Source organism: Nelumbo lutea, chromosome 2, assembly GCF_056320005.1.
Source record: "Nelumbo lutea isolate HS-2025 chromosome 2, American lotus-T2T, whole genome shotgun sequence".
In the NCBI taxonomy this organism is placed as follows: Eukaryota; Viridiplantae; Streptophyta; class Magnoliopsida; order Proteales; family Nelumbonaceae; genus Nelumbo; species Nelumbo lutea.
The window spans coordinates 46,031,332-46,052,077 of record NC_142685.1 but is presented as its reverse complement, the minus strand read 5'-3'; the positions used below and the strand labels follow the sequence as shown (position 1 = coordinate 46,052,077).

Sequence of the window (20,746 nt, the reverse complement as noted above, 5' to 3'; positions counted from 1 at the left end):
TTTGCCAACAGGGAGCATCAGATCGTGCACCATCACTAAACATTTAAGAAATTCTTTTGATGTATTAAAAAAATCTTGAATGGTTAGCAATCTCCCTTTTAAGTAATTAACCATTTGCTAACTATTTAAGAATTAATGCACACCTTTTTATGACATTTTGTTCAACAACTTTATGTCATGTAACGAAGATTAAGATATACGTCGACTTTATTATCTCCCAATTAAATGAAAAAAAAATGTATACATGTATATAATTAATTATTTTATTATCACTTATTGGCTCAATGGTGTGCCAAATTGTAGGAGTGGTCAGTAAAGGATGAGGAATATAAGAGAGGGGCTTCTCTATCTTTCCCTGACTGCTGATGTTTAGAGGTCATGGAAAGGTTCTTTGAGTGAGATTGAAGTTTCTTCACCAACCAAATATTGAGCTTGGGGATGGCAAACTTTGCTTTCAAATGCTAGATACCTCTCCCCAGAAAGAAAGAATTAAATGTTTATCACATTATCCTACTGTCCTACCTTACTTACTTGACTATCAAGGCTCTTTCTCACAAAAAAGAAGGGAATAATTAAGGCTCTTGTATATTACCACAATGCAAAGCCAGCTTTATGAATTATGAGGACTTTAATACCCTTCTGTGTCCTCTGTTCCCCTCCAAACTGATGAAAAATTATTTCACTAATCTGAAAGGTCCTACTTGATGAAGGATGTCTGTATATGCAGTGGCATCACTGTGTACCTGGTGACAAATAACTAGAGAGAGAGAGAGAAATAAGCCAGCACCCCTCCCTAATGAATCAAAATCTTCTCAAAAACTAAGCCAAACAAAGCTTGCAAATGGGTTCTTCAGAAAGCTTCTCAGTGATATACTGAAGAACGTTAACGGCTAGACTGCTACCTTTATGGAAGAGGTTTCAATAACTCATGGAAAATAGGAAAATCTAATACAGAAGAAATTAACAGTTGTAGGAAACTAATTAGTATTATACAAAAGAGAGAAAGGACGAAAAAGGAACAAGTGGACTTCGCAAGGAGATGAAGAAGATACCTTGCAAATGATATATAATCGCCATCTTCAATTCCTAGGTTAACAAATGCCATCTTCAATAAAAAAACAATGCAAATTATAATGCAATCCATGCATGAAATTATGAACGCATATATTATTTTTTATTATAAAATTTTTAATAAATTATGTCAGCGGTTCAACTGTGTGGGTCAAAGGCGGTTTGAAAATACAAAGCAAATACCATAAGTAGTTATTTATCAAATAGCATGGTGCCCAATCACGATGCGTGGAGACAGGCTCTAGTTTTAATGATATGTGATGGATTATACATATACAATATGGAATTCTTGAAGTGTAGCAGGGGCATTATCGTCACTGAAGTTGTAAAACTGATTCTTTTAACGGTAAAGGGGGAAATTAGGAAAAGGCCGTCTAATCGGTTCATCTTCCGTCACATCCTTCTCCAAGTGGCCGCGCCTGCCAGCTGCAGAAAAAGAAAATAATTTTACTAATAGACTCCAACACTGACGGCGTCACTACCAAGCACCAACCTCACAAAATCTAAAATAAAAGGGCGCGCAAAGCAAAAGTAAAAAGCTATATTCTCCTGCAAGCCACGCCTCTCTCTCTCTCTCTCTCTCTCTCTCTCTCTCTCTCTCTGAGTTCTGAACCTTTGTTTTGAGCTCCATCCATCTCTTCCGCGCGTCCATCCTCGCCGGACAGTGGCAAATATCCACCCTCAATTTTCCACCCGGGATCGACGGTTCAGTGAGTCCAGTTAATGAGATGCCTGGTCTGTAGCTTTTACATCGTTCAGTGATTGAAAGGAGCTCCCACGGTACTTTTGGCTGGGGTGATCCCATTGAGCTGTAGCATGTAAGGAAGGACTATAAGTACTACAGCTGGTTAGCTAATTTCTTCAAGGACTTGTATAGGAGTAGTAAGAGCTACAGTATATAAAGGAATTTCAGTATTTCAAAGTGCTGCAGCTGCTATCTCTCTCCCTGGAATATGTTTCAACTTTTAATGACTTTTCTTTTCCGTTTTTCAATTTCAAAGCTTAATGTGATGCTTCTTCTTCTTCTTCACAAAATACTCAGGCATAGTATACCAGTTGATATTCTGTCGTGCGGCGATCAAGTTCAGGTTTTAAAATAAAAATGATGATTCCGGCCTTCCGGGCCGGGATCTGCTATACAAACAAAGGCAGATCCCGTTTACTGTTTACATTATAATGTGTTAGGGTAGTAGGGCTACCGGCTATATAGGGGCCCACTCTTGATTGGTTATGTAGCCCGTTGTACACGCCTTTGTTTGTAGCAGAACAGGAGTGATATTGCCATTGAGAATGCCCAAATGATATCATTAATTGTTATTAGTCATCTGATCAATGATCATGTTAATATTCATGCTGGTTCTAGCTTAGGCCCAAATGCAAATTGCTGCATATTTAGAATAGCAGGATGACCCATCATCCATCAGATGACGACTCATCCCCTGCTACTGCTAGTCACAGAACTTTTTTTTTTTTTTTTTTTTCCTTTGTTTCAATTGGAGCTGATTTTTGACCCAACCCATCATGTCCATGGTGCATTAATCCATTTGATGGTGGGTCACTGGGTCTTGATCCTCTGAATAAAGGACAAATGTCAAATTAATTATGCCCACTGGTTTAGAGGTCTTTATGGCCCCAGTTGAAATCCTTTTCGATCCGCAAATTTTCATTTCAATTCATTCAATGTAGCTTGCAGTTCCATTGTTTTTCCACGAAAGTCCTCCGTAAAAGAGATCTAATTTTAACCTCAATAAGAATTTTATCCATTGGGGTCCTTCTGTGACAGTGCTGCCTTCTCTCTATTCTTTATTGTTTTGTGTTTTAGGGTTTTAGCAAAATGGGTGAAACACCAAGCTTACAACTTGGTGTTATCGGAGCTCTGGTTCTATCCGTGGCATCATCAGTGGCCATTGTCATCTGCAACAAAGCTTTGATGAGCAATCTCGGTTTCCCATTTGGTATGTAGTCTTTATCTTTCAGTGTTCATATATATATAAAGGGTCCTATTAGTCCGTTTAAATGAAATAGATGTTAACTTCCAACTCCAAATCGCAATGCTCAAATTTTAGAAAGGATTTTCTGGCATCTTGGATTGGCTTGACTAGGGTTAGACAGACCTACCTAACTACAACTAATTTCTAAATGAAAAAAAAAAAAAATCTTATCATTGTCCATTTGTTCTTATTTCTTATGCAATCAAAGTTTAACTGTTGATATATAATTAATTTTGATTGGAACGTGCTACCGTCTCGGTGGAAATCTTCAAATCCACGAATAATTCATAATTGTGGACCAGACTTGTTTGGTTAAGCAATACGTCGAGCAATATCCGAGCCTGACCTCTAAGTCTCTAAACTCTCCCAGTCAAAGAAAGCTAAATGGCTTACCTGGAGTGACGAGTGAGAGTCCTATCAGGCAACAAAACAGTGTAGGTCCTTGACGTCCAGGTCCATGGGCCAAGGTGCAGGTTTTCAAGCCCAGATAAAATGCATACATGTGTGTTGTGTGACCGACTGACTGACTGTGGTGTAGATATATACAATAATTACATTGCAGCTACAAGCCTGACTAGCTGGCATCTCATGGTTACGTTTTGCACTCTTCACGTGGCACAACGCTTCAATGTGTTCGAGAGCAAGTCCATTGACATGAAGACTGTGATGCTGTTTGGCATTCTGAATGGTGTATCCATTGGACTCCTCAACTTAAGCCTTGGGTTCAACTACGTTGGCTTCTACCAGGTCTCCCCTCTTCATTCCATCCATCTTTCAATTTAATTTCTTACTTGCTGCTGTTATCAGATTAGATATATTCAGATGGTGTTACAATACAAATGATCACATGCATTATTTTATTTAAACAAGCAAAGAGTAGTGTTAATGAATTTGCAATTATTTCTAATTGTATGTTGTAACCGTACAATTGGCGTTGCGTGGGGCAATTGATTTTTGTTTTTGCAGATGACAAAACTTGCAATTATACCCTTCACTGTGTTATTGGAGACTGTCTTCCTAAAAAAGCAATTCAGGTTGGGTGTTGATGAGACAATTAGTTTTTTGTTTTTTGTTTTAATAAAACAGTTTCTCATTTATTAATGCTATAAATATTTTATTTTTGCAGCCAGAAGATAAAGTTTTCACTTTTGCTTTTGCTTGTTGGAGTAGGAATTGCATCCATAACTGATCTCCAACTCAATCTCCTTGGATCCACCCTTTCAATTCTGGCTATTGCAACATGTGTTGGTCAAATTGTATCCTTTTCAATTTTCATGTATATATATCATATGTACGCCAATTTTTCTTTCCTTTCTTCTCCAGCAATATTTTTCCCGTACGTAATTGTATCATTAACCAGTACATAGCTAACAAACACCATACAAAAGAGGCTCAATGTATCGTCTACGCAGCTGCTCTACCAGTCTGCGCCATTTCAAGCGGCTATACTTTTCGTCTCAGGTCCCTTTGTAGATCAGTGCCTCACTAAGCAAAATGTTTTTGCCTTCGGATACTCCCCACTGGTCTTGGTAATGACCCATATATCTTAATTTAATTATATTCCTCATGATCATGCATCTTATTATTTGTGAAGATGCATGATGACTGTTTTACGTACGTCCTATGGGTTTGTTGGATATATCATGATGCATGTATATATATATGATGTAATTAAACCTCTAATATATATGCAGACATTCATCATCCTTTCATGCTTGATATCAGAAACTTTAGCACCTTCTTGGTAATAGGCAAAACATCCCCAGTGACGTACCAAGTGCTTGGCCATCTAAAGACTTGTCTCGTTCTCGGCTTTGGATATACATTGCTACATGACCCCTTTACTGAAAGGAACATTATTGGCATCTTCATTGTCATTTTTGGGATGGGTTTGTATTCCTACTTCTGCACACATGAAAATAAAAAGAAACAGATTGCTGACCATTTATTGACAGTTGTTTCTCAGGTTCTTCTCTCTCTCTCTATCCAAGCACACACAAACACATTATAGAACAACTTTTACTGGAATTAGAACTGAAGAATTTGGTGTTGATGTTGATACAGATCGAAGACAAAGAAACTGCGCCTCTGCTGGGGGGTAAGAATATGGGCCTCCAAGATAAAGAAAGTCACGAGGCAAACAAGTCTTCCAAGGATTCCCTTGTTTAAATTTTAAAACAAGATAATAGATATTAAAAAAAAAAAAGGTTAAAAAGGCCTTTCAGATATTTTGAAGAGTGTAGGTGTAAATGATTATATGATTCTTTAAATAAGATTTCAAATTCTTCGTTCATTGGGCCTTCCTCTTCGCAGTGCCATAACTTTTAGTTATTGTTTTGGGGCCAAATGTGTGACAAACACGTCAGGGTGTCTTATGTTCTACCTAACGAAAAGTTAATGTTGACGTCGACCTTTACTCGACTCTTCAGTCTTCACCCTTGGATTCTATGTCTTGCTTTAGTTCTTTTGTATGACATCTTATCTAATGAATTAATGTGCCTACTTAATGAAAGCACGTTGCTTATGTATAATATGCATGATTATAATATAAATATATAATTTTTTGCTCAGTAAGACGCCAGCAATCACTCTATTCGACTTCATTTGGTCAATTTTGTTTCTTGTATATAGCATTAGATTTTAAAACTGGATCGGACCGGATTGGATAATCAGACTGGAAAGTTGGGAACCGGTCCATTTTACCCCAAAGATGTTATTTTGTCAAAATTATTGATGTGGTTAGTAAATTGTTGATCTGAGTGGTCAAACCATTTGAACTGTTTAATAGTTTTGGCCATTTTTTATTTTTTATCAGAATGGGCCATTTGTCTTTTATATATGCTACGCATGATATATGATGAAGAGTGATTTGGCCCTACCTAATAAAAAGGGGACACGTGGACACGACCTGACCAAGAGATGACAATTCAGCCTGACAAGTTTAGTTTGCAACAATGGAGCTCGCGTATTCAGTCACATCGGCGCAAAGGCCATGGCTTAAGGATCACCTCGAAGCAGAGCCACCTCAATGCAAGTCTCACCTCGACATCGAGGCACCTTGGTACTCAAACTAGTTCGAAATTAAAAGGCTGAAGTACCAGTTCAGAACCAACAACTCAAATCGACACGTAACCAACTCCAGAATCCCTCGAGATCACGATAACTTAACAAACCCCGACCTTTCTGGGATCACGATAAGCACTTATCCTCACTCCGTCGGAATCGGAGGAGGAATGAGATAAGCCTTATTTGTATGTTGTTCCTTCGGAAGCGGAGCGAACTCCATCTCCACATCTCGGATATCCTGAAACTCTTTCGTGTGCCCCATGAATGCTCAACTATATAAAGGCTCTAACCCCAATGGCATGACGTACACATGATTTCTCTGCTCTCTACATTCTCAAAGTTATTCAGCTCGTAACAGCTTACTAACTTAAGCATCAGAGCGACCTCACCGGGCTAGCCACCCCGGGTTCCCTGATCTTATTTTGCAGATTTACTTAGCTCTCCATCTGGCTAGAAGCCAAGTCATCCACCAATAGGGAGCAGTCATCGCACAACATCAACATAGATTACCTTAGTCTGCATTTGCTTGAAGTGTAAATTCAAATTTTATTCCATGAAAAAGATGAACCGATTTAGTAATTAAAACCCGTTGATTTTGAAAACGAACGCTTATCTTCTTTGGTTGTCTAGGGTGTAAAAAAATTTACTACTGCTGATTTTCGCATAAAAACTAGGTCTCAACAGAGCAACAGCCGCTGCATCTCTGATGAAGTTTTGGCTCCACAGGTATGTCTGAGTTTACTTGATGTACAAGAAACAAAACCAAATCCCTCCCATGCATGCATCGATCTGTACATCCATTGTTGTTGTGCATCAGTGATGAAGTTTTGGCTCCGCAGGTATGTCTGAGTTGACCTGATGTGATCGATCCCTGAAGCCTGATGAACTACAGATGCAAATGTCCAACTGAAAAAGCTGGTTCATGGATCACCCTGGTCCCATTTAATGAGCCCTTTGAATAGGAAATGCTGCATGATGGGGACCTTCTCCAAAACCTCCGCCTTGTACATATTAAGCATACCGCCATCTTAAGCAATAGCGAGTGCTCAGCGAAAAGCCCTTTCTTAACCTTCTTCACAAAGGAAACACAGGAGAGATTGAGATACTCATGCGAAAAGTTATCTAATATATCCTGATTATGAATGGGCTTGGGCTTCATATACTTACTTGTGGTCGATCAACTGAGATGAGCCAAAGATGAATGGCAGGAAGGAAATGGTAGTTGTCCAGACCCCAAACGCCATGTGAACCTGTCGGCTCCAGACACTAAACCGTCTGCAACTTTCTCATCAACTTGAGATACTTCACGAATACTCGAGAAACAACTGCCTGGTAATCATTTTCTTTTAGAAGCCCTAGCCTAGCTAGGCAATAGAGCCAAGCAGCGAAATTGGTCTCATGGCCCGTGCCGTAGTCGATGCGGCTTGAATTACCGAAACTATCGGTGAAGTAGGGAATGAGCTCGAGAGTGGCAGATTGGAGATCGTCAGGGAGAAATTGAAGCATCAAGGATTCAACATTTTCAATCATACGGTCGTGCCAATCCTGATAAGAGTAGTTATTGATGAATCGATTTTTGGTTGATGGCCAATTTTTTGGGCTAAGTACCTCGTCATTTGTTTTGCTTCCAAGTGGCTAATGATTCAGAGGCTGAAGTGGAGCTGCCTAGGTGCTAAGCTGCATATGAGGTGCTGGGTTGACCAGGTGGAGGGTTGCCTGTGAGGTGCCGAGCTGCCTAGGAGTCGAGTTGTCCAGCTAGCGAGCTGGATTGATGAGATTCATTGCCCTTTAGAGACCTGCAAAGAACCAAATGTCAAAGGACCCGGGGTGGCTCACTCAGCGAGGTCGCTGCGATGCTTAAGTCAGTACTCTCATAGTAGACTTAGAGCTAAAAATCACAAAGTATGAGAGCTAGACTTTTCTTACTTGCTTGCTTGCTCACCTTGCCTTCTGGAGTTTGTGCCTTTATATATGCATTGTTTGGCGTGGGCTTCACGCACCATATCTGAGATTTCTGCGAGGTCGTCTAAGTGGTTCGAGATTCCTGGAGGTAACCACCATGCACGTTGACCACTCTCCATATCGTTCGGCACGTGGGCCAACTTCCAAGGATCGTGTGAGTGTGAGGATATGCATGTCGAATTCGTCGGCGAGCACGCCTTACAAATCACCAAGTCAATGCGTGTGCCAAGTCGCCAAGTCGCGCCTGGGTCAGGCCGCCAGGTTGGTGCCTGTGCCAGGCCGCTAGGTCGCGCCTGTGCCAGGCTGCCAGGTCGCGCCTGTGCCAGGCTGCCAGGTCGCGCCTGGGCCAGGCCATCAGGTCGGTGCCTAGGCAGCTCAGCACCTCACAGGCAACTCAGCACCTAGGCAGCTCCACTTCAGCCTCTGAGTCATCGACCACTTGGAAGTAGGCCAAATGATGAGGTACTTAGCCCAAAAAGTTGGCCATCAACCAAAAAGTGATTCATCAATTAGAGTCGTCTGTGGGAAATGCTATAAAAAGCTAAGTTCTCATCCTCCGAAAGGCTAAAAGCTAAGTTCTCACTTTCTAGTTTCCAGCTTTTGTGAACTCAAAGAATATGTAGGAAGTTGATGGCTAACAAACTAAGCAGCTCTACCAACTTTATTTCAACTCGAATAAAGCCTCATCAGTCCTCTTTGCGAAGCACCCTCTACAAAGATGAGCTCTTTGTGGCTTCCACGAGAGTAGGCGGCCAACAGACTGCATGGACGCCCCTGCCGGTTGAGCCTTCCAAGGCTCCCGTGTGATCTGGTGACCTAAAGTCAGTAGTGCTATCCCCATAGGTCGAGCTCCTAGTAGCTTCTTGTAGGAGTGGGTAACCGACGTCACTAACGAGGCTAATGTAGTGCAACCGTAGCTTTAAGGAGCTGACTTGGCATGGCCTGGCATAGGCACGGCCTAGCCTTGGCGTGGCCTGGCATAGGTGAGACCTGGCACAAGCGTGACCTGGCTCGGGCATGACCTAGCGGCCTGGCGGCCTGGCACAGGCGCGAGCTGGCGAATTGATGAAAGACCTCGGCACTATGATAAGTCCCAGTTGCCTCCTCGGCATGGGCATACAAGTCCCAGTCGCCTCTTCGGCATGGGAAAAATCAAGGAGAGTGGACTACGATTTGCTCCCAAAGCCTAAGGGCTAAGGTGCCAAACTGGCAAAGACTTCGGCACCACAAAGACCCAGTCGCCTCTTCAGCATGGGCAAGATCAAGGAGAGTGGACCACGGGTCGCTCCCAGAGCCTAAGGTCCAAAATACCGAACTAGCGAAGACCTCCTCACCACATAAGACCCAATCGCCTCTTCGGCATGAGCAAAATCAAGGAGCGAACTGCGAGTCGCTCCCAGAGCCTAAGGAATTGAATCAACGCTTGCGAGCTCATCGAATTATCCATTCCGGGCCAAAATGAGAAATTCACTCCCTTCACCGAGTTACTCTCAACTCGAGAGTGGGGGGCAAATGATGAGGGTGAATTTTGGCCCTCCAATGATATTGTGTTATGGACACACCGCCCAACAGTACCGCACAGCAACACGCACCGCCCGGCAGCAGCAGTAGGGCGGGACCCACATGACAACTCATCAGGGTGGGTCCGCACTTATCTTACCACATCAGCTCTTCTCGCCAACTCGCCGCCAACTACTCCATTCATCATCCCTTATCCTTATCTTATCTTATCTTAAGTAAGAGTTGTGTTACCATTAGGAGTAGGTAATTAGGAGTTTGAGTTAAGTTGGATTACCTAGCCTAGTCGAATCCAACAAGGAGTTTCCTTCTGTAATCTCCTATTTAAGGAGCTACGAATTGAAGTAAAGGCATTCAGTTTTCAACCAAGAAAGGTGTTAGGAGAGTTCGGGTGATCTCTTGGGCAAATCACCCACGCGATTGCCACAATAGGGTCTGTACGTAAGGGAAAGGGCAAGGGAAGATAGGAGTCTCTCCCGGTAGACTGATCCGTGATGAGATCCTACACGCGGGCCCATAACATTCTGGTATCAGAGTCTACTGTCATGGGGGAACAAGAGTCGTTGTCTTCCAAGGTCCACGAACTGGAGCACAAACTTGCAGAGACCAGCATGGAGGTACGTGAGGTCAAGGATGATGTCCGGGAGCTTCGACGCTTGCTGGAGACATTCCCTGCCAATAGGGAAAGAAACTCATAAGGAACCGCCACCAACAACAGTCGTAGACCGGGCTGGGAAGAAATGCCTGGCGAACATCAGACGGCCACCCCGATTGCCGCTGTTATCCCCAAATACAGTCAGCTAGAATTTCCGTCCTACAACGGCGTTGGAGACCCATTGGGATGGTTGCACCGCTGCGAACAATTCTTCCGCAACCAGCGCACCGATGACAGAGACAAGGTCAATCTAGCCGCTTTCCACCTCACAGAAGAGGCACAGCTCTGGTTCTACTGTCTAGAGCAGGAAGAACCTAGGCTTAGTTGGGAACGATTCAAATCCTATTGCCTCCTCCGGTTTGGACCCCCATTGACAAGCAACCCGCTGGGTGAACTGATCAACCTCAAGCAGACTGGGACTATGGCGGATTATCAGCGCTAGTTCCAAACTCTTCTCACCAGAGCAGCCTCGGTACGCCCAGACCAACAAGTCGATATGTTCACAGCAGGATTAGTGGAACCCCTAAGGGTGGACGTCAAGATGCAGCACCCCCCTAATCTAGTCACAACTATGAACCTCGCACACGCCTTCGAAAGGAAGATGCAGATCTCCCACGGGGGCTTCAATATAGGACGGCCGATAGCAACATGGACGCCTTTGAAGACAGCATGAGTGACTCCCTCTTCGATCACCAGCAAAGAACCAAGGCTGCCTGTGGGCAACCTCTCCAGATCGGCGTCAAGCATAGGAAGCAGCATGTCTGCACCCCCCATTAGGCGGCTGACCTGAGCCGAGATGGCAAAACGGCGCGCAAGGGGGCAGTGCTTCAACTGCGATGACCTATACTCCACTGGCCACAAGTGTAAGAAGTTGTTTTGTCTTCTAGTAGAAGAACCCGAAGAGGAAGAGGACGAACCTACAACGTCAAAACCAGAAATCTCATTCCATGCCATTACGGGGGTCAAGACCTCCCAAACCATGCAACTAAGAGCATTGATAACAGAGCAGCCAGTCCATATTCTGGTAGACTCAGGTAGCACCCACAATTTCATCAGCGAGCAAGTGGCCCGCAAGTTAGAACTGCCCATGGAAAGAAGACCATAATTACAGGTGGCCGTGGCAAACGGGGAAAGAGTTCACAGCCCCAGAATTTGCAAAGACACCAGAATTCAGGTTGTAATAGAGTCCTTCCAAGCAGATTTATTCGTACTATCCTTGGACGAATTTGACATCATCCTAGGTGTGAAATGGCTGATCATGCTTGGACCAATTCTATGGGACTTCGCTGCCCTGACCATGACCTTCCACTTGGATGGCAAACCAATCACATGGCGGGGAACCAGAATAAGAACAAGGGCGCAGGTACATACACTCCAAGGTGGGGACTCACCCGCAACAGATATGGAAAGGCTCCTTACGGACTTCTCTGCAGTATTCAAGGAGCCCAAGGGGATTCCCCCTCCCAGAGCTTGCGACCACCAAATCCCTCTGATAACCGGACCAGATCCCGTTGTTGTCAGGCCCTACCACTACCCACATCGGGCATAAAGATGAAATAGTAAGGCAGTGCGCAGACATGTTACAGCAAGGGATCATCCGCCCCAGCCGCTCCCCCTTCTCCTCCCTAGTTCTCTTGGTGCCCAAGCAATACGGGACTTGGAGATTCTGTGTGGATTACAGAGAGCTTAACAGCTAGATGGTTAAGGATAAGTTTCCCATCCCAGTCGTAGATGAGCTGTTAGACGAACTCCATGGAGTGCAGTACTTCTCCAAGCTAGGCCTCCGATTAGGATATTTCCAGGTCCGAATGACCCTAGAAGATGTAGAGAAAACGGCCTTCAGAACACACCATGGCCACTTCGAGTTCATGGTCATGCCCTTCGGTCTTAGCAACGCGCCATCCACATTCCAGGCCCTGATGAACGAGGTGTTTCACTCCCATCTCCGCAGATTTGTCTTGGTATTTTTTGATGACATCCTAGTCTATAGCAAATCTTGGGTAGAGCACGTGCAGCATCTGCGAATTGTTCTTGAACTCCTGCAGCAACATCAGCTCTTCCTCAAACGGTCAAAATGCTCCTTTGGGGAATGCAGGGTCCTTTACTTAGGACATGTGATTAGCGTTCAAGGGGTCACTGTGGATGACTCCAAGATTCAAACCATCAAAGAATGGCCCAGACCGCAATCCGCCAAGGCCCTCCGTGGTTTCCTAGGGCTGATCGGCTACTACCGCAAGTTCATTCACAATTATGGACTGCTAGCAGCCCCGCTAACAAGTCTGCTCAAGAAAAACGCCTTCCTCTGGGACGGTACACCTAAAGCAGCCTTTGTAAAATTAAGAGAAGCCCTCTCCTCCACACCAGTTCTACAGTCGCCAAACTTTGATCTTGAGTTCACAATGGAGTGCAACGCCTCCGGCACCGACAGAGACGTGATACTACAGCAACAAGGGCACCCAATCGCCTTTTTCAGCCACAAGCTGGCCGACCGCCACATTAAGTTGCCCGCCTACGAACGAGAACTTATTGGCCTAGCTAAGGCAGTGCAGCACTGGAGGCCGTACCTGTGGGGCAGATCCTTCATAGTCAAGACGGACCATTACAGCCTCAAATATCTGTTGGAACAACGTCTCACCACCTCGCCACAGCTGCATTAGGTCAGCAAACTCCTTGGATTCGACTTCCAGGTAGACTACAAGGCGGGGGCCTTGAACCGTGCCGCAGATGCCCTGTCCCGTCATGATGACGACATGCTACTCAATGCAATCTCACAGCCCCGAGCCTCCCTGTTGGAAGACATTTGGAATGAACTACCATAGTCACCCAAATGGAGCGATCTGCTCAGGACAATACAGGCGGGAACGGCCAACTCCGATTGGAGCATACAAGACGGGTTGGTATTGTACAAGGGCAGAATTTATCTTCCAACCGACTGCCCCTTAATTCCCTCCGTTATCTCCAGCATACACAATGCCACGCATGAGGGTATCCAGAAAACATTGCACCGCATCCATGCAGATTTCCACTAGCGGGGCATGAAGGCTTCAGTACGGGACTTCATCCAGAACTGTTCAACGTGCCAGTAGCAAAAGTGGGAAAACTTGCACCCAGTAGGCCTTTTCCAACCCCTCACCCTCCCCACTCAGATCTGGGCAGATATTTCCATGGACTTCATCGAAGGCTTACCCAAGGTGGGAGGGAAATCGGTGATATTTGTAGTAGTGGACCGCTTCTCAAAGTATGCCCACTTCCTTCCCTTATCTCACCCCTACAACGTGGTCTCAGTGGCCCACGCCTTCTTCGGCCACATCTTCCGATTACATGGGCTACCCGAGTCCATTGTAAGTGACAGGGAGCCGATCTTCACCAGTGCCTTCTGGAAGGAGCTCTTCCGACTGCAGGGAACAGACCTCGCCTTCTCCTCTGCCTACCATCCACAGACGGACGACCAAACAGAGGTGGTGAACCGGGCAATAGAGATGTACCTCCGCTGCCTTGTGGGAGACCAGCCCGGGCGCTGGGTGGAGTGCCTTCCGTGGGCCGAATACTGCTATAACACGTCCTACCACTCCTCCCTTGGCATGACTCCCTTCCCGGTTGTATATGGCCGAGACCCTCCCCGTATCCTATCGTACAAGCCAGGCTCAACACGGCTGGAAGAAGTAGATCACAACCTCCAAGGTCGTGATGCCCTCCTGACCGAAGTCTCCTTGCACCTACAGCAGGCACAGGCACGCATGAAGCACGCCTACGATCAGCACCACCGCGAAGTCACTTTCGAGTCGGGACAGTTCGTTTGGCTGAGGCTCCAACCCTACCGGCAGCTCTCCCTCAGGCGTCGAGGACCCCCCAAGCTAGCCCCAAAATTTTACGGGCCCTTCAAGGTTCTCAGGCAGATCGGGAAGGTTGCTTATCAACTCGAGCTACCAGAGCACAATAGAATCCATGACATATTCCATGTGTCCCTCTTGAAGCCTTTTACAGGGACTCCCCGGACCAAGTGCCTCCTTTACCACCTCTAAAGGATGGCAGACCCATCCTCCTACCTCGGGCTCATGTACGGTTGTGCATCAATCAGGGTACCTTCGAGGTTCTAGTAGAATGGGACGGACTACCATCAGTTGAGGCCACCTGGATCCCCTGAACCGATCTTCACAGCGCCTACCCCGAACTCGAGCTTGAGGACAAGCTCGTAGTCCAGGAGGGGTGTGATGTTATGGACACACCGCCCGACAGCACACTACGACACAGTCATAGGCAGCGGCACGCAAAGCAGGCCACACAGCAGCACGCACCGCCTGACAGTACCGCACAACAGCACGCACCGCCCAGCAGCGCGCAACATGCACCGCCCATCAGCGCACAACACGCACCGCACGGCAGCAGCATTGTGAGACGCGTGCATCATTGGCAGCAGTAGTAGGGCAAGACCCACACGACAGCTCATCAGGGTGGGTCCGCACTTATCTTACCACATTAGCTTTGCTCGCCAACTTGCCACCAGCTACTCCATTCCTCATCCCTTATCCTTATCTTATCTTATCTTAAGTAAGAGTTGTGTTACCATTAGGAGTAGGTAATTAGGAGTTTGAGTTAAGTTTGATTACCTAGCCTAGCCGAATCCAACAAGGAGTTTCCTTCTGTAATCTCCTTTTTAAGGAGCTACGAATTGAAGTAAAGGCATTCGGTTTTCAACCAAGAAAGGTGTTAGGAGAGTTCAGGTGATCTCTTAAACAAATCACCCATGCGATTGCCACAATAGGGTTTGTACGCAAGGGCAAGGGCAAGGAAAGACAAGAGTCTCTCCCGGTAGACCGACCCATGACAAGATCCTACGTGCGGGCCCATAACATATTGTGACACATGGCACCTCAGAACAACTAGGTGACATCTAGAACCACTTTGGCATCAACTTGCCTTTGCCAAGTTGATGGTGTCCCACCTGGCGGCCCAGGCGCGGCCTGGCTGCCTGGCCCTGGCGCGGCCTAGCAGCCTGGCCCTAGCACGAGCTGGCAGCCTAGCACAGGCACGACCTGGTGGCTTGGCACAAGCACTAAGCTGGCAGCCTAGCACAAGCACGACTTGGTGGCCTAGCACAGGCACCGAGCTCGCAGCCTAGCACAAGCACGACTTGGCGGCTTGGCCCAGGCACGGACCTGGTGACCTGGCCCAGGCACGACCTGGCGGCCTGCCACAGGCACCGACCTAGCGGCCTGGCCCAGGCACGACATGGCAACTTGTAAGACGTGCTCGCCGATGAATTCGACATGCACATCCTCACACTCCCATGATCCTTGGAGGTTCGTCCACGTGCCGAACGATTTGGAGGGTGGTCAACGTGCATGGCGGTTACCTCCAGGAATCTCGAACCACTTAGACGAACTTATAGAAATCTTTGATATGGTGCGTGAAGCCCACGCCAAATAATGCCTATATAAAGGCACCAACCCCAGAAGGCAAGGTGAGCAAGCAAGCAAGTAAAAAAAGTCTAGTTCTCATACTTCATGATTTTTAGCTCGCAGTCTACTATGAGAGTACTGACTTAAGCATCAGAGCGACCTCACCAGGTTAGCCACCCCTGGTCCTTTGACATTTGATTCCTTGTAAGTCTCTAAAGATCAACGAAGCTTATCAATCCAGCTCGCCAGTTGGGCAACTCAGCTCCTAAGCAACTCGACATCTCACAGGCAGCCCTCCACCTGGTCAGCCCAGCACCTTACAGGCAGCTCCACTTCGGTCTCTGAGTCATCGGCCACTTGAAAGCAAACCAAACGACGAGGTATTTAGCCCAAAAAGTTGGCCATCAACCAAAAACCAATTCATTAGTTACCATTTCGGGAGGACTATTGCACCGGTGGGATCTCGTTGACCCAACGGAGAAGTGTTTTGAGGAGGGTGACGATGGAATTTACAATTTGAGATTGGTGGTAGCGGTTGGAAATTTTGTGGCCGTCGATGGACTCACTAAGGACGACGACAAAGCCCAGGAAGTTCTTGCCGGAAAGAGAGTCGTGGAAGTGGCGAATGTCATCTGGGTTGGTTATCTTCTTGGTAGGAACTTGGAAGGAGTAAGGAGTAGAGATGGCAAAGACATTTTGAGATTGAGGGACGGGAGCGAGGATGATGGCTTGTTGGGAGTTGTTTGGAGGGAGGTTGATGGCGGGACAGAGGCTGGGGTGGTAGCCGAGAGGTGGAAGCTGACTGCATGTGGCATTGGATAACGAGGAGAGGTGGGTACGGTGGATGATTCTATGGCCACCTCCTGCCCCTTCAACAGTTGCTGCGGTTCCATTTTTCCTATCACCAATAGGCAACACTCAACAGCGATCAATCGAGCGGGAGATGTAGTTTGTTTTAATTTCTTTGATGGGGGATGCCGTCGTCGCACTGGTTCTCTCTTCTTGGTTAGAACGAAGATATGCAGTGTTGGACAGAAGAGACGCGAGGTAACCGTTGACGGTGTGGGGGATGCCGCTGCTTTCTCTCCCTCGTTCTACTATATAAGGATCAAGACCGTATTCATCGACGGCGTGGGATTTCCGATCAACCCCTCCATCTGGGCCTTAGACAACCAGGGTAACGGTGGCATCGTGATCGACTCCGGCACCACACTAACTCACGGAGCCAGCTTACCGTCAGGTTCTAACGACGTTTAAAAAGAGAGTCAGATTACTGAGAACGGCTGACCCATCTTCGAGTATGGAGAACTCGCCGGTTGGGGATGCCGCCATCGCACTGGTTCTCACTTCTTGGTTCGAACAAAGACCTGAAGCGTTGGACAGAAGAGACGCGAGGTAAGCGTTGGAGAGAGGAAGGTAGATTTACATCGATTTTATCGATGTATAATTTTCGCTAATTTTCGATGTATTTTTTGACAAGAAATCAAGAATGGACTTTTACATGCATTGATAACCGGGGTATAAAATTTACCACGATTCACATTTACATTTTAAACAAACGCAGCCTTAATAAAATTTACATGAGAAAATGCGGCCTGAGAGGCTAGATGTTGGTTACATGAGTAGTAACACAAACCCAGTGCAAGGAAGCTAAGAGGGTCCTTTTGCCAATGAAAACGCGAGTTTGCAAAAGACGAAAGTAATGCTCCCTATTGGATCCAAACTTTCAAATGTTTGTCCTACTTCTATTGAATTCATCACGGCATAGAGAGCCTGCAGTGGTGAGCCAATGCTACCTTACCACTGAGAGACTAAAGTGGGCAGGCTTGATTCCGAGTGACCATCTTAGGCTTTTCAGGTACTGGGTCCAGTCATCGGCGTGTGAACCAAGTAGTATTTGGAGGGTGTTCTATAACGTGAATTGTCTTTATTATTGTCAGTTTAAAAAACAAATTAAAACGATCTTATTTAAAAATAATTATTTTTTAAAATAAAAATACAAGAAACGTGTTCTTGATTGTATATACTTTTTTGCTTTCACAACTGAAAACAAAGAATATATTCTTGAATCTGCTTCCAAAAACCTGTTTTCATTTGATTATTCAAATATAAAAACCTCTCTTGAAGTTTCTGACAATCATAAAATCCTTATTTATAGTTTCATTTTAAGAAATACTTCCCTGAACTTTTAGAAAGTTTAACAAAAACCTTCCTTCCCTTCCGTCACTGACTCAGACGGAAAAAGTTAGATTGATGCATCAGTTTTTTTCCAAATACTCATTCTACCCTTCTTAAATTATTTTACATTCAAAATAATTGAAATAACCATGTTTTAATGTTTTGATGAAATTCCCGGCTCCACCTTCACCTATATGCGTCACACATGGGAGAGGAAAATAAAAAAGGAAGCAGAAATTTCTACCAGGTTTACTCGAACCAACAGGTCTACCTGCTACAAAGTAGATAACGAAAGAGACGACCCAACGACCTTCTCTGGTGATCTCGCGGGAGTGTTTGGAGGAAATTGGCAGAAGGGAACGAAAAGGAATGAGAGATAGTATAGAAGCTCGCTTAAAGAGGTCCGTTGAAGCAGCAAAAAGCGGTTTTCTAATTCTTTAGAGCGAAGGTGGTTTCATAAAATGGTATTTTTGTGGGCAAGAAAAACGCAAACAGATAAGCAATTTTATAACCACAGGAGCAGATTTATTGGTCTGGATCCCGGTTGTTACTCTTGATCGGGGGAATTTCACCACCAAGAGTCCGTGATTCTTTGGTGTAAAAATTTGTTGCTCGATCTTGTATATATAGATGGGATAGATTTTCATACGGTAAAGCAACCTTTTAGCTTATCTCTGATTGATTGGTTGAGTAGTGGTTTTATGTCAACAGCTGGTTTAATGGTGTGCAGAGATAGCTTCAAAAGTGCAACAATTTCTTAATCTGATTTCTCGATTGAATGTTCGAAGATAGGTGAAGTGATTGTTTTCTAAGTTCTGCAATGAATTTCAATAGCTTTCTCGTAAAATGGTGTTGTTTGTTGATTACAGTTAGGATTTTTGATCCAACAAAGCCACCAACTCCATCATATTTTTTGATGAAATAGTGTATGTCCTTGTTTAGTACTGATGTTAAGAAACAACCGGGAAAGAGGGTCTTTGGTTTGATCGAGAAGAGCCATTCTTTAAATTCCTTTTCACCTTGACTAAAGGAGCATATACCTTGAAATTTCTGGCGAGGGAGCGAAATAGTCTTTCCACAACCTCTTGACCTAGTAACCCTGGAAACCCAAACGACCCACCATTGAGGACCCAAGAGAGCGAGGTTTTTGAGGTTGAGCTATTCGGTCCAAGAAGGGTACCTCTTATTGGGCTTCTCCAACAACTTCTTCTCTCCAATTGGTGGACTTGCTTTGTCTCTGCTTGTTCCTCAACTGCCTCCTCTCTCTTTCTATCAACTGTCCACCTTTACTGAACTCGAGATTTGCAGATACCACAACACACCATTTTATTCTTTGAATGCGAATGGAGGTAGGAGGAAATGACAGAGAAGAGAGGGGAAAGAAAACAGAGCGAAATGTCTCTGATGAAGGAAGATTTGGCCCGACCTCTTTATTATGTGATACGTGGCAGAAACGACAGCTCGGCAAAAGGGGCCAAGCCTAGGCGGGAACAAGGGGACACACTTCGCCGAACTGACCCACCTTGTAACAGCTCGGGATGGACTTCGCCGAACTGCCACCTTGTAACAGCTCGAGATAGACTTCGCCGAATTGACCCACCTTGTAACAGCTCGGGATACACTTCGCCGAACTGACCCTTGTAACAGCACGGGATACACTTTGCCGAACTACCACCTTGTAACAGCTCAGGATACACTTCGCCGAACTGACCCACCTTGTAACAGCTCGGGATACACTTCGCCGAACTGACCCTTGTAACAGCTCGGGATACACTTCGCCGAACTGACCCACCTTGTAACAGTTCGGGATACCTCCGAGCTCAAGACCGCCTCGCTCAGCACTTCGCATCATATTCTGGGCACCAAAGCCAAACAAGTCGTACCATGCCTGACACTAGGGAAGTCCGTGACCGAGGGCGCCACGCTTGACTGACTTGGGATCTGACATTTGGCAGCAGCACTCTAAACGGCCACCTGCCACCGCCACTGACGCCGCCATCTCCAGTTAGACGGTTAGGCAGTGACGGTTCTGTCTCAGTAGAAAGGACGACGGCCGAGTTGACAAGTACAAGGGTAATCATACCCAACCTGACAAGGGCCTCGGGACGAGTATACGAAGTGACTATAAGAGCCCCCTGCCCCCCGACAACGGAGGTATGCAAACTTTGCGCTATCTGGTATTACCTTGCTTTTGAAGGATTCTAACTTGAGCTTCGGAGCCTCTATATCGGGTTCCCCCCGGAGCTTTCCCATCTCTTCCGTTTCAGGTTCCCTGCTACCCCGTTCGGAAGCAAGGCAGCGGATAGCTAAGACCAGCCGGATCGCGCTCCATCAATTGGCGCCGTCTATGAGAAATGCTTCGAAAAGCCTCCCTCCAAACTTCGATACCCCCTTTTTTCTTCAAAAAACCCAACACTCATGGCCTCCTCTAGCAACACCGGACGTGGCACGGAGACAAACGCCACCGGGGAGCAATTTCAGGTCCCCGTAGAGTGCATTGGACAGTTCACCATCCCCCTTTCAGCGGATGGGATCCCCATCTTGAACACGCCACAAGCAGTGGCACCCGTAAACCCTCCTACCACAAGCGTCCCCTTTCCTCTCCCCATTGAGACAACCTTCACTGAACCAACTGTCGTCCCCCTGGCAGCTAGCCAAAACCGATTGGAGGACCTGATGCAGTGCATGCGGGCAATGCAAGCCCCAAATGCAATAGTTCCAGCAACACCAGCTTCACCAGCACCAAGTGCTGCACAACATCTCCCAGTATCACTATCAACAGCAGTTCCCCCAACTGCCACTGAACCAACCACTACTTCCACCTCGCCACCCCGCTCTAAGGCCGGTCAAGGCCTCCCCGCAAGATGGGCGCCCCCTCCAGGCAAGGCCTCCCGGCCCCAGAACCA

At 46.0% G+C, this 20,746-nt stretch overlaps 2 pseudogenes across 1 annotated transcript; one reads left to right on the top strand and one right to left on the bottom strand.

The window, feature by feature from the left end:
• Window positions 1-2,769: 2,769 nt before the first annotated feature.
• LOC148870344 (UDP-xylose transporter 1-like) lies at window positions 2,770-5,332 on the top strand (annotated as a pseudogene). The gene is made up of 7 exons (XR_016107745.1): window positions 2,770-3,026; window positions 3,625-3,809; window positions 4,029-4,096; window positions 4,189-4,318; window positions 4,430-4,591; window positions 4,757-5,028; window positions 5,127-5,332. The product of XR_016107745.1 is annotated as a UDP-xylose transporter 1-like (transcript).
• A 1,716-nt stretch (window positions 5,333-7,048) lies between these two features.
• Window positions 7,049-16,994, bottom strand: LOC148870343 (uncharacterized; annotated as a pseudogene).
• Window positions 16,995-20,746: the final 3,752 nt, after the last annotated feature.